Source organism: Physella acuta, unplaced genomic scaffold, assembly GCF_028476545.2.
Source record: "Physella acuta isolate Inbredline_101_S28 unplaced genomic scaffold, ASM2847654v3 ptg000251l, whole genome shotgun sequence".
NCBI lineage: Eukaryota > Metazoa > Mollusca > Gastropoda > Physidae > Physella > Physella acuta.
This window is the reverse complement of record NW_026731770.1, coordinates 100,001-112,382: the sequence shown is the minus strand read 5'-3', so window position 1 is coordinate 112,382 and position 12,382 is coordinate 100,001.

Sequence of the window (12,382 nt, the reverse complement as noted above, 5' to 3'; positions counted from 1 at the left end):
GTAAAGCACCGAGTGACACTATTTCTTCTTGTGAAAATCTGCATGGTGATAGTGTAAAACGTACATTGATATGGTCGGAGAATGTTTTAAAATAAGGCTACTGGTGGTACGTAACATCTGGGGCTGTCCGATCTGGTAATGAGCGTGTACTTATTGTTGATAGCAGGAGCAGATGTTTACTACCGTGACGAGTACGTGTTGTATGACACAGAATGACATACATAGGACAGGTATGTAATCTTTAAAAACACACTCTACCAGTCAACATATAAGCTGCGTAATTAAAAGATTACCACCGTTGTTAAATGGTCTATTGGTTTTGCTATTTCCAGACTGGCATATTTACTCATCAAACTCATCTATATTGTTTTCAACTTCGGTCTAGTAGTGACAATTTTTAAGAAAATTTCAGTGTCATCAAACTCAATAATTGACACACCTGCAGAAAAAAACCCGTAGGATCACAGTTGCCAAAAACCGCTCGTTAGTCATCACATCCAACATCATGTGTTGCCTGCCCATCTGCATTGTGGGCCTGATATCCGCAGGTGGACACAGCTTTAGTCCGGAAGTAACCCTAACCCTAACTTTAATCCTAGTACTAACCCTAGACCAAAACCTAACTCTAACCCTAACTCTAACCCTAGTGCTAAACCTAGACCTAATCGTAACCCTAACCCTAGCCCTCGCCCTCACCCTCACCCTAACCCTAACCCTAACCCTAACCCTAACCTTAACCTTAACCTTAACCTTAACCCTAACCCTAACCCTAACCCTAACCCTAACCCTAACCCGAAACCTAACCCTAACCCTAGCCAAAAACCTAGCATTAGCCCTAACGCTAGTACTAAATCTAGAACTAATTCTAACCCTAGCCCTAACCCTAACCCTTGTCCTAACCCAAACCATAACTAGTGCTAACCCTAACCCTAGCCCTAACGCTAGCCTTAACATTAGACCTAGCCCTAACCCTAACACTAGCCCTAGCCATATCTTTAACCTTAAACCTTACCCTAACTCTAGCCCTAGCCCTAATCCTAGCAATAACCGTAACTCTATCCCTAACCCTAATCCGAGCACTAACTCTAGCCCTAGCATTATCCCTCACTCAAGCCCTAGTGCTTACCCTAACCCTAATCCTAACCATAACCCTAACCATAGCCTTAAACCTAGCATTAGCCCTAGCGCTAGTGCCAAATCTAGACCTTATTCTAACCCTAGCCCTAGCCCTAACCCTAACCCTAACCCTAACCTTAACCTTAAAGCTACCCCTAACCCTAGCCCTAGCCCCAAACATAACCCTAACACTAACCCTAAACCTAACCCTAACCTTAACCTTAACCTTAACCCTAACCCTAACCCAAACCCTAACCCTTACCCTTACCCTTACCCTAACCCTAACCATAACCCTAACCCTAGCCCTAAACCTAGCATTAGCTCTAACGCTAGTGCTAAATCTAGACCTAATTCTAACCCTAGCCCTTGCCCTAACCCTTGTCCTAACCCAAATCCTAACTAGTTCTAACCCTAACCGAGCCTAACGCTAGCCCTAACATTAGACCTAGCCCTAGCCCTAGTGCTAAACCCTAACCCTAACCCTAACCCTAACACAAACATTAACTCTAAACCTAACCCTAAGCCTAACCGTGACCCTAGCCCTAACCCTAACCCTAACCCTAACCCTAGCCCTAGTCCTAGCCCTAGCCCTAGCCCTAGCTCTAGCTCTAGCCCTAACCCTAACCCTAACCCTAACCCTAACCCTAACCCTAGCCCTAGCCCCAAACCTAACCATAAACCTAAACCTAACCCTAACCCTAACCCTAGCCCTAACACTAGCCCTAGCCCTAACCTTAGCCCCAACCATCAACGTAACCCTAAGCCTAACACTAACCCTAACCTTAACCCTAACCCTTACCCTTACCCTTACCCTTACCCTTACCCTTACCCTTACCCTTACCCTTACCCTTACCCTAACCTTAACCCAAACCCTAACCCTAACCCTAACCCTAAACCTAACCCTAATCCTAACCCTAAACCTAAACCTAAACCTAAACCTAACCCTAACCCTAACCCTAGCCCAAAACCTAGCATTAGCCCTAACGCTAGTACTAAATCTAGAACTTATTCTAACCCTAGCCCTAGCCCTAACCCTAACCCTAACCCTAAACGTAGACCTAGACCTAACCCTAACCCTAACCCTAACCCTAACCCTAGTGCCAGCGCAAAACCCTAACCCTAACCCTAATCCTAGCCCTAGCCCTCTTGCTAACCCTAGACCTAGCCCTAACCCTTAACCTAACCATAGCTCTAGCCCTAGCCCTACCCCAAGCCTTAGCCCTACCACTAGCCCTAGCCCTAGCACTAGCACTAGCCCTAGTGCAAAACCCTAACCTTAAACCCAGCCCTAACCCTATCCCTAACCTAAACCCTAAACCTAACACTAAGCCTAACCCTGACCCTGACCCTAACCCTAACCCTAACCCTAACCCTAACCCTAACCCTAAGTCTAACTCTAACTGAACCTGAAACTATGACCGGGGGTATTGTCCTACTGGGCGGAGGTTATTTGACAGGGTGGTAATTGACAGGGTGTAATTACTCAGGCGTGGGAGGGATGTCCGCATGGTAATTGACAGGGGGTTATGCCCTGTTCCCTGTTTAATATATCTACGATGTCCTACAACCCTCTCACACTCTGCCTATCACAACACATTATAGTGAAACATATTTTTCTTTCTTAAATGCCTTTTCGATTTCAAGTTAATTTAGAGTAGATAAGACATTCGATGAAACTGTTAACACTGGGTTGTTTTTTTTAAACCAGTGGTTTTCTGTCTTTCTTATAAAATGGTTGTGTTTTATTTATTTCGTTAATTTCTAAGTGTAAATACAAATACGATTATTCAAGTTAAAATACAGTTAAATAAACAAACTTTTATAAAATAATTTCACATGTTTAACTTAATAGAGGTCACCGCCTCACTAACGGTGAAAGCACACGCGCGACTAGCCCACCGGCGCACTAACACAGAGGAATGACATCACCGTTCACTGATGAGCTAGAACTCAAAGACCAATAATTTTCAAGTTAACTTCTAAATAAAACAAAACGAAAACCTAACCCTAATTCAAACCCTAGCCAAAGCCCTAGCTCTAGCCTTAGCCCAAACCCTAACCTTAACCCTAACCAAACCCTAACCCTAACCCTAGCCATAACCAAATCCCCAAACCCAGCCCTAACCCTAGCCACAGTTTTAGCCCCAAACCTAACCCTAACACTAACACTAACCCTAACCCTAACCGTAGCCCTAGCCCTAGCCGTAGCCCTAGCCCTAGCCCTAGTGGGTGCGCGGACCTTTGACCACAGGTGCTTTGACCATAGGGGGTTTGACCATAGGGGGTTTGACCACAGCGGGCCTTTGACCATAGCGGTGCTTTGACCATAGGTGGTTTGATCATAGGGGGTTTGACCATAGGGGGTTTGACCACAGGTGTTTTCTCAGCAGAGGGTCTTTGATCACAGGTGGTCTATCAACTGGTGTTTGATCACAAGCGCTGTGTCCGGCTGTGATCATAGGTGTTTTGTCCACATAGGGTCTTTGATCTCAGGTGGTTTGTCCAATGCTGTCCATATATGGTAAGGATTTATTTTAAAAGTTGCTAAATTATATTTTAAATTTCGACATGATGTAATAATATGGTCAAACAGATGTACTGACATATTTGCGTGCTATAGCACATCTGTCATGTAGTTAACCATTTTATGTATTACATCTTTGACTATATTGTTGGCAAGTTTTGTATCATTTTTATCCTTTATATATGCTATGTATTTTCAAGTACTTCTACATTATTTATTTGTGAAACTTGTTATATGTCGCATTATTTGTGTTTCATTTATATTTAAAATAAATCTATGAGGACTAGCGCCAGCCTTTATGTGGAGACTAAAATATAGTTCTTGGCTTTTTTAAATACATGTTAATTTCTATTAACGTACTCTCAGGAAACATGTATAAAATCGTGTTAATCGTATCACACCTATGATCAAAGCCGGACACAGCGCTTGTGATCACACCCGTTGATAGACCACCTGTGATCAAAGACACTCTGCTGAGAAAACACCTGTGGTCAAACACCCTATGATCAAACCACCTATGGTCAAAGCACCGCTATGGTCAAAGGCCCGCTGTGGTCAAACCCCCTATGGTCAAAGCCCCTATGGTCAAAGCTCCGCTGTGGTCAAACCCCCTATGGTCAAACCCCCTATGGTCAAAGCACCTGTGGTCAAAGGTCCTAGGACCCCCTAGTGCCAGCGCAAAAACCTAACCCTAACCCTAGCCCTAGCCTTAGCCCTAGGCCTAACCCTAACCATAGCCCTAGTCCTAGCTATAGCCGTAGCCCTAACCCTAACCCTAAACCTAAACCTAAACCTAGCCCTAGCCCTAGTGCTAACACTAGACCTAGACCTAGACCTAGACCTAGACCTAGACCTAGACCTAGACCTAGACCTAGACCTAGACCTAGACCTAGACCTAGACCTAGACCTAGACCTAGACCTAGACCTAGACCTAGACCTAGACGATTATTCAAGTTAAAATGAAGTTAAATAAACAACCTTTTATAAAATAATTTCACATGTTTAACTTAATAGAGGTCACCGCCTAGCCCTAGCCCTAGTGCCAGCACAAAAACCTAACCCTAACCCTAGCCCTAGCCTTAGCCCTAGGCCTAACCCTAACCATAGCCCTAGTCCTAGCTATAGCCGTAGCCCTAACCCTAACCCTAGCCATAACCAAATCCCCAAACCCAGCCCTAATGCTAGCCACAGTTCTAGCCCTAACCCTAACCCTAACCCTAGCCTTAACCCTAACCCTAGCCCTAGCCCTAGCCCTAGCCCTAGCCCTAGCCCTAGCCAAGCCCTAACCCTAGCCCTAGCCCCAAACCTAACCATAAAACTAACCCTAAACCTAACTTTAACCCTAACCCTAACCCTAACCCTAGCCCTAACACTAGCCCTAACCCTAAACCTAGCCCAAAACCTAGCATTAGCCCTAACGCTAGTAATAAATCTAGACCTAATTCTAACCCTAGCCCTAGCCCTAACCCTAACCCTAACCCTAGACCTAGACCTAGACCTAGACCTAACCCTAACCCTAACCCTAACCCTAACCCTAACCCTAACCCTAACCCTAACCCTAACTCTATCCCTAACCCTAATCCTAGCCCTAACCCTAGCCCTAGCATTATCCCTCACTCAAGCCCTAGTGCTTACTCTAAACCTAATCCTAACCATAACCCTAACCCTAACCCTAGCCCTAAACCTAGCATTAGCCCTAACGCTAGTGCCAAATCTAGACCTTATTCTAACCTTAGCCCTAGCCCTAGCCCTAACCCTAACCCTAACCCTAACCTTAACCTTAAAGCTACCCCTGACCCTAGCTCTAGCCTCAAACATAATCCTCAGACTAACCCTAAACCTAACCCTAACCTTAACCCTAACCCTACTCCTAACCCTAACGCTAACCCTAACCCTAACCGTAACCCTAACCCTAACCCTAACCCTAACCCTAACCCTTACCCTAACCCTAACCCTAACCCTAACCCTAACCCTAACCCTTACCCTAACCCTAACCCTAAACCTAACCCTAACCCTAGCCCTAACCCTAACCCTAACCCTAACCCTAACCCTTACCCTTACCCTTACCCTTACCCTTACCCTTACCCTTACCCTTACCCTTACCCTTACCCTTACCCTAACCCTAACCCTAACCCTAGCCCTAAACCTAGCATTAGCTCTAACGGTAGTGCTAAATCTAGACCTAATTCTAACCCTAGCCCTTGCCCTAACCCTTGTCCTAACCCAAATCCCAACTAGTGCTAACCCTAACCCGAGCCCTAGCCTAACGCTAGCCATAACATTAGACCTAACCCTAGCCTTAGTGGAAAACCCTAACCCTAAACCCAGACATAACCCTATCCCTAACCCTAACCCTAACCCTAACCCTAACCCTAACCCTAACCCTAACCCTAAATCTAACCCTAACCCTAACCCTAAATCTAAATCTAACCCTAACCCTAACCCTAACCCTAACCCTCGCCCTAGCCCTAACCCTAGCACTAGCCCTAACCCAAGCCCTAGCCCCAAACCTAAACATAAACCTAACCCTAACCCTAACCCTAGCCCTAACACTAGCCCTAGCCCTAACCTTAGCCCCAACCATCAAAGTAACCCTAACCCTAACCCTAACCCTAGCCCTAAACCTAACCCTAACACTAGCCCTAAACCTAACCTTATTCCTAACCCTAACCCTAACACTAGCCCTAACCCTAACCCTAGCCCAAAACCTAGCATTAGCCCTAACGCTAGTACTAAATCTAGACCTAATTCTAACATTAGCCCTAACCCTAACCCTAACCCTAACCCTAACCCTAATCCTAGCCCTAACCCTAGCCCTAGCATTATCCCTCACTTAAGCCCTAGTGGTTACACTACCCCTAATCCTAACCATATTTCTAACCCTAACCCTAACCCTAAACCTAGCATTAGCCCTAACGCTAGTGCCAAATCTAGACCTTATTCTAACCCTAACCCTTACCCAAACGTAACCCTAACACTAACCCTAAACCTAACCCTAACCTTAAACCTAACCCTAACCCTAACCCTAACCCAAACCCTAAACCTAAACCTAACCCTAAACCTAACCCTAACCCTAACCCTAACCCTAACCCTAACCCTTACCCTTACCCTTACCCTTACCCTTACCCTTACCCTTACCCTTATCCTAACCCTAACCATAACCCTAGCCCTAAACCTAGCATTAGCTCTAACGCTAGTGCTAAATCTAGACCTAATGCTAACCCTAGCCCTTGCCCTAACCCTTGTCCTAACCCAAAACCTAACTAGTGCTAACCCTAACCCGAGCCCTAGCCTAACGCTAGCCCTAACATTAGACCTAGCCCAAGTGCAAAACCCTAACCCTAAACCCAGACATAACCCTATCCCTAACCCTAACCCTAACACAAACCCTAACACTAAACCTAACCCTAAGCCTAACCGTGACCCTAACCCTAACCCTAACCCTAACCCTAGCCCTAGCCCTAGCCCTAGCACTAGCCCTAACCCTAACCCTAACCCTAGCCCTAGCCCCAAACCTAACCATAAACCTAACCCTAACCCTAACCCTAGCCCTAACACTAGCCCTATTCCTAATCTTAGCCCCAAACATCAACGTAACCCTAAGCCTAACACTAACCCTAACCTTAACCCTAACCCTTACCCTAAAATAAACCTTAACCCTAACCCTAACCCTAATCCTAACCCTAACCCTAACCCTAACCCTAAACCTAACCCTAACCCTAGCCCAAAACCTAGCATTAGCCCTAACGCTAGTACTAAATCTAGACCTAATTCTAACCCTTGCCCTAACCCTAACCCTAACCCTAAACCTAGACCTAGACCCTAACCCTAACCCTGACCCTAGTGCCAGCGCAAAACCATAACCCTAACCCTAGCCCTAACCCTAACCCTAACCCTAACCCTATTCCTAAACCTAGCCCTAGCCCTCTTGCTAACCCTAGACCTAGCCCTAACCCTTAACCTAACCATAGCCCTAGCCCTAGCCCTAGCCCAAGCCTTAGCCCCACCACTAGCCCTAGCACTAGCACTAGCCCTAGTGCAAAACCCTAACCTTAAACCCAGCCCTAACCCTATCCCTAACCCAAACCCTAAACCAAACACTAAGCCTAAGCCTAACCCTGACCCTGACACTGACCCTAACCCTAACACTAACCCTAGCCCTAACCCTAACCCTAACGCTAACCCTAACCCTAGTGCTAACCCTAACCCTAAGTCTAACTCTAACTGAACCTGAAACTATGACCGGGGATATTGTCCTACTGGGCGGAGGTTATTTGACAGGGTGGTAATTGACAGGGTGTAATTACTCCGGCGTGGGAGGGATGTCCGGAGGGTAACCGACAGGGGGTTATGCCCTGTTCCCTGTTTAATATATCTACTAAATGTGTGTTTATAGATAAAAAATATTTTCAAAAATACTTAAAGCTACACAAAACAGAATACCTAATTTCTTACAAAGTAATTTCTTCTCTGTCTGAAAGTTGATGTCCTACAACCCTCTCACACTCTGCCTATCACAACACATTATGGTGAAACATATTTTTCTTTCTGAAATGCCTTTTCGATTTGAAGTTAATTTAGAGTAGATAAGACATTCGATGAAACTGTTAACACTGGGTTGTTTTTTTTAAACCAGTGGTTTTCTGTCTTTCTTATAAAATGGTTGTGTTTTATTTATTTCGTTAATTTCTAAGTGTAAATACAAATACGATTATTCAAGTTAAAATACAGTTAAATAAACAAACTTTTATAAAATAATTTCACATGTTTAACTTACATAGAGATCACCGCCTCTTTTACGGCGAAAGCAGACGCGCGACTAGCCCACCGGCGCACTTACACAGAGGAATGACATCACCGTTCACTGATGAACTAGAACGCAACGACCAATTATTTTCAAGTTAACTGCTAAATAAAACAAAACGAAAATCCTAACCCTAATCCAAACCCTAGCCAAAGCCCTAGCCCTAACCTTAGCCCAAACCCTAACCTTAACCCTAACCCTAGCCATAACCAAATCCCCAAACCCAGCCCTAACTTTAGCCACAGTTCTGGCCCTAACCCAAGCCCTAACCCTAGCCCTAACACTATCCCTAAACCTAAACCTAAACTTAAACCTAACCCTAACCCTAACCCTTACCCTAACCCTAAACCTAACCCTAGCCCTAACACTAGCCCTAGCCCTAACCTTAGCCCCAAACATCAACGCAACCCTAACCCTAACCTTAACCCTAAACTTGGCCCTAGCCCTAAACCTAGCATTAACCCTAACGCTAGTGCCAAATCTAGACCTAATTCTAACCCTAGCCCTATCCCTAACCCTTGTCCTAACCCAAACCATAACTAGTGCTAACCCTAACCCTAGCCCTAACGCTAGCCTTAACATTAGACCTAGCCCTAACCCTAACTCTAGCCCTAATTTTAGCCCTAGCCCTAACCCTAACCCTAACTCTAGCCCTATCCCTAATTCTAGCAATAACCCTAACTCTATCCCTAACCCTAGCCCTAGCCCTAGCATTAGCCCTCACCCAAGCCCTAGTGCTAACCCTAACCCTAGCCCTAACGCTAGCCCTAACATTAGACCTAGCCCTAACCCTTGTCCTAACCCAAACCATAACTAGTGCTAGCCCTAACCCTAACGCTAGCCTTAACATTAGACCTAGCCCTAACCCTAACTCTAGCCCTAGACCTAATTCTAGTCCTAACCCTAACCCTAGCCCTAAACCTAGCATTAGCCCTAACGCTAGTGCTAAATCTAGACCTAATTCCTACCCTAGTCCTTGTCCTAACCCAAATCCTAACTAGTGCTAACCCTAACCCTAGCCCTAGCCCTAACGCTAGCCCTAACTCTAGCCCTAATTCTAGCCCTAGCCCTAACCCTAACCCATACCCTAACTCTAGCCCCAGCCCTAACTCTATCCCTAGCCTTAAACCTAGCCCTAGCCCTTAGCCTAAAACTTACCATAACAATAACTCTAACCCTAACGTAACCGTAGTCCTAACCCTAACCCTAGCCCCAACCCTAACCCTAATCCTGCCCTAACCCTATTGCTAATCCTAGACCTAACCCTAACCCTAACCCTAGACCTTAACCTAACCCTAACCCTAACCCTAGCCCTAACCCTAAACCTAACCCTAACCCTATAGCCCTAGCCCTAGTCCTAACCATAACACTAACCTCAACCCCATCCCCAGCCTTAATGCTAAACTTAACCTTAACCTTAACCCTAACCCTAACCATAACTCTAACTCTAACCCTAACCCTTTCTTATAAAAAGGTTGCTTTATTTATTTCCTTAATTTCTAAGTGTAAATACAAACACGATTATTCAAGTTAAAATAAAATTAAATAAACAACCTTTTATAAAAATAATTTCACATGTTTATCTTACCTACAGGTCACCGCCGCGCTTACGGTGAAAGTACACGCGCGACTAGCCCACCAGTGCAATTACGCAAAGGAATGACATCACCGCCGCTAAGACTCTCGTTCACTGAAGAACTAGAACGCAACGACCAATTATTTTCAAGTTAACTGCTAAATAAAACAAAACGAAAATTTATGGGATAAGGTACGTTCAGTTTCTTTAATGTAACAAGAATTGAAGAAGAATTGAAGAAGAATTGTGTACAAACGTAGGTGTTCAACACATACCTGTTATTCTGTGGTGATTTATGTTTTATAAGATACAACGGACACGAAATTAATTAACATGGCAAACAGGCTCTTGCGCAAACGTTGTACCAGACAATGAATATTATGCAATACACGACATAAAAAAGGAAAAAACTACATGTTATCTGTTATTGAAAAAGACGTTTAAATTAATGAAAGAAAAAGATGACAAAACAGACAACGAAAAACAAGATAGACGTCGTAAATGGCCTATGATCAACCAAAAGTTACAAAAAAATGAAAAATTAGAAAAAAAAAGTATACAAAAACTAATAAAGATAAGTCTCAGAAACAGGTAGACTTTTTCGAGTTGAGTCAATTTAAATAAAAACTCCACTCCTGCTAATTTTTCCTGTAGAGCCAGATCCTGCGCACAGGAACCTGCATATTCTTCTCTGTCTGAAAGTTGATAATGTTCTACAACCCTCCCAATCTTTGGCCATCGCCCAAAATTATGTTAAAGCATATTCTTCTATTTTAATATTCTTTTCAATTTTACTTCATTTCGCCCTTGTTTTCGCACTGCATTTCGTGTATTTCTAAGTATATATACAAATACAATTATTGAAATTAAAATAAATTTAAATAAACAAACTTTAATAAAAATAAGTTCACAAGTTTATCTTACATTGAGGTCACCGCCGCGCTTACGGTGAGAGCAAACGCGCGACTAGCCCACCGGCGCGCTAACGCAGAGGAATGACATCACCGCCTTTAAGGCTCTGGTTCACTGAAGAACTAAAATGCAAGGACCAATAATTTTCAAGTTAACTGCTAAAAAAAACAAAACGAAAATTTATGGGATAAGGCACGTGAAGTTTCTTTAATGTAAAAAGACGTAGTGGCCGAATTGAAGAAGAATTGTGTACAAACGTAGGTGTTCAACCTGTTATTCTATTGTGATGTATGATTTATAAAGTACAATGGACACGAAATTAATTAACATGGCAAACAGGGTCTTGCGCAAACGTTGTACCAGACAATGAATATCATGTAATACACGACTTAAAAAAAGGAAAAAGACTACATGTTATCTGTTATTGAAAAAGAAGTATAAATTAATGAAAGAAATAGATGACAAAACAGACAACGAAAAACAAGATAGACGTCGTAAATGGCCTATGCTCAACCATAAGTTACAAAAAATTGAAAATTTAAAAACTATGTTTAAAAAACATATTAACGATCCCATGTGTGTCCCTAATTAACAAATTGATGTTTATATATGAATTTAGTGCTGTAGAGAAAAAAATAGGTGGGAGGAGAAAGGGGGATAGAATGTTATTAAAGGCATTTGTATTCGTGTTTTATTTTGAAATTCTAACACATCTATCTCCAGCTGATATACCGGGTTTTTTTCTTGTTATAATTTATTAATTATGTTCTTTAGTATAAATGTCTGTGTATGCAACCAACATATTTTCAAACATACTTACAGATAAACCGGAATATTTAATTTCTTACAAACTTTAAGTTATAAGGAAAAAAGTATACAGAACTAACAAAGAGAAGTCTCAGAAACAGGTGGACTTTTCCCAGTTGAGTCAAATTAAATAGAAACTCCACTCCTGCTAATCTTACCCGAAGAGCCAGACCCTGCGCACAGGAACCTGCATATTCTTCTCTGCCTGAAAGTTGATAATGTTCTACAACCCTCCAACACTTTGCCCATCGCCCAACATTATGTTATAGCATATTTTTCTATTTTAATATTCTTTTCAATTTTACTTCATTTCGCCCTTGTTTTTGCACGTGTATTGCTAAGTATATATACCAATACAATTATTGAAGTTAATAAAGTATTTAAATAAACAACCTTTAACAAAATGATTTCACATGTTTATCTTACATTGAGGTCACCGCAGCGCTTACGGTGAAAGCACACGCGCGACTAGCCCACCGGTGCGCTTACGCAGAGGAATGACATCACCGCCGCCAAGACGCACGGTCGCTGACGAACTAGAACGGGACAACCAATTTTCAATTTCACTGCTAAATAAAACAAAATGAAAATGAATAGTTTAGCAACGAGAAGTTTCTTCTCTGTATAAAGACTTAGTAGCCGG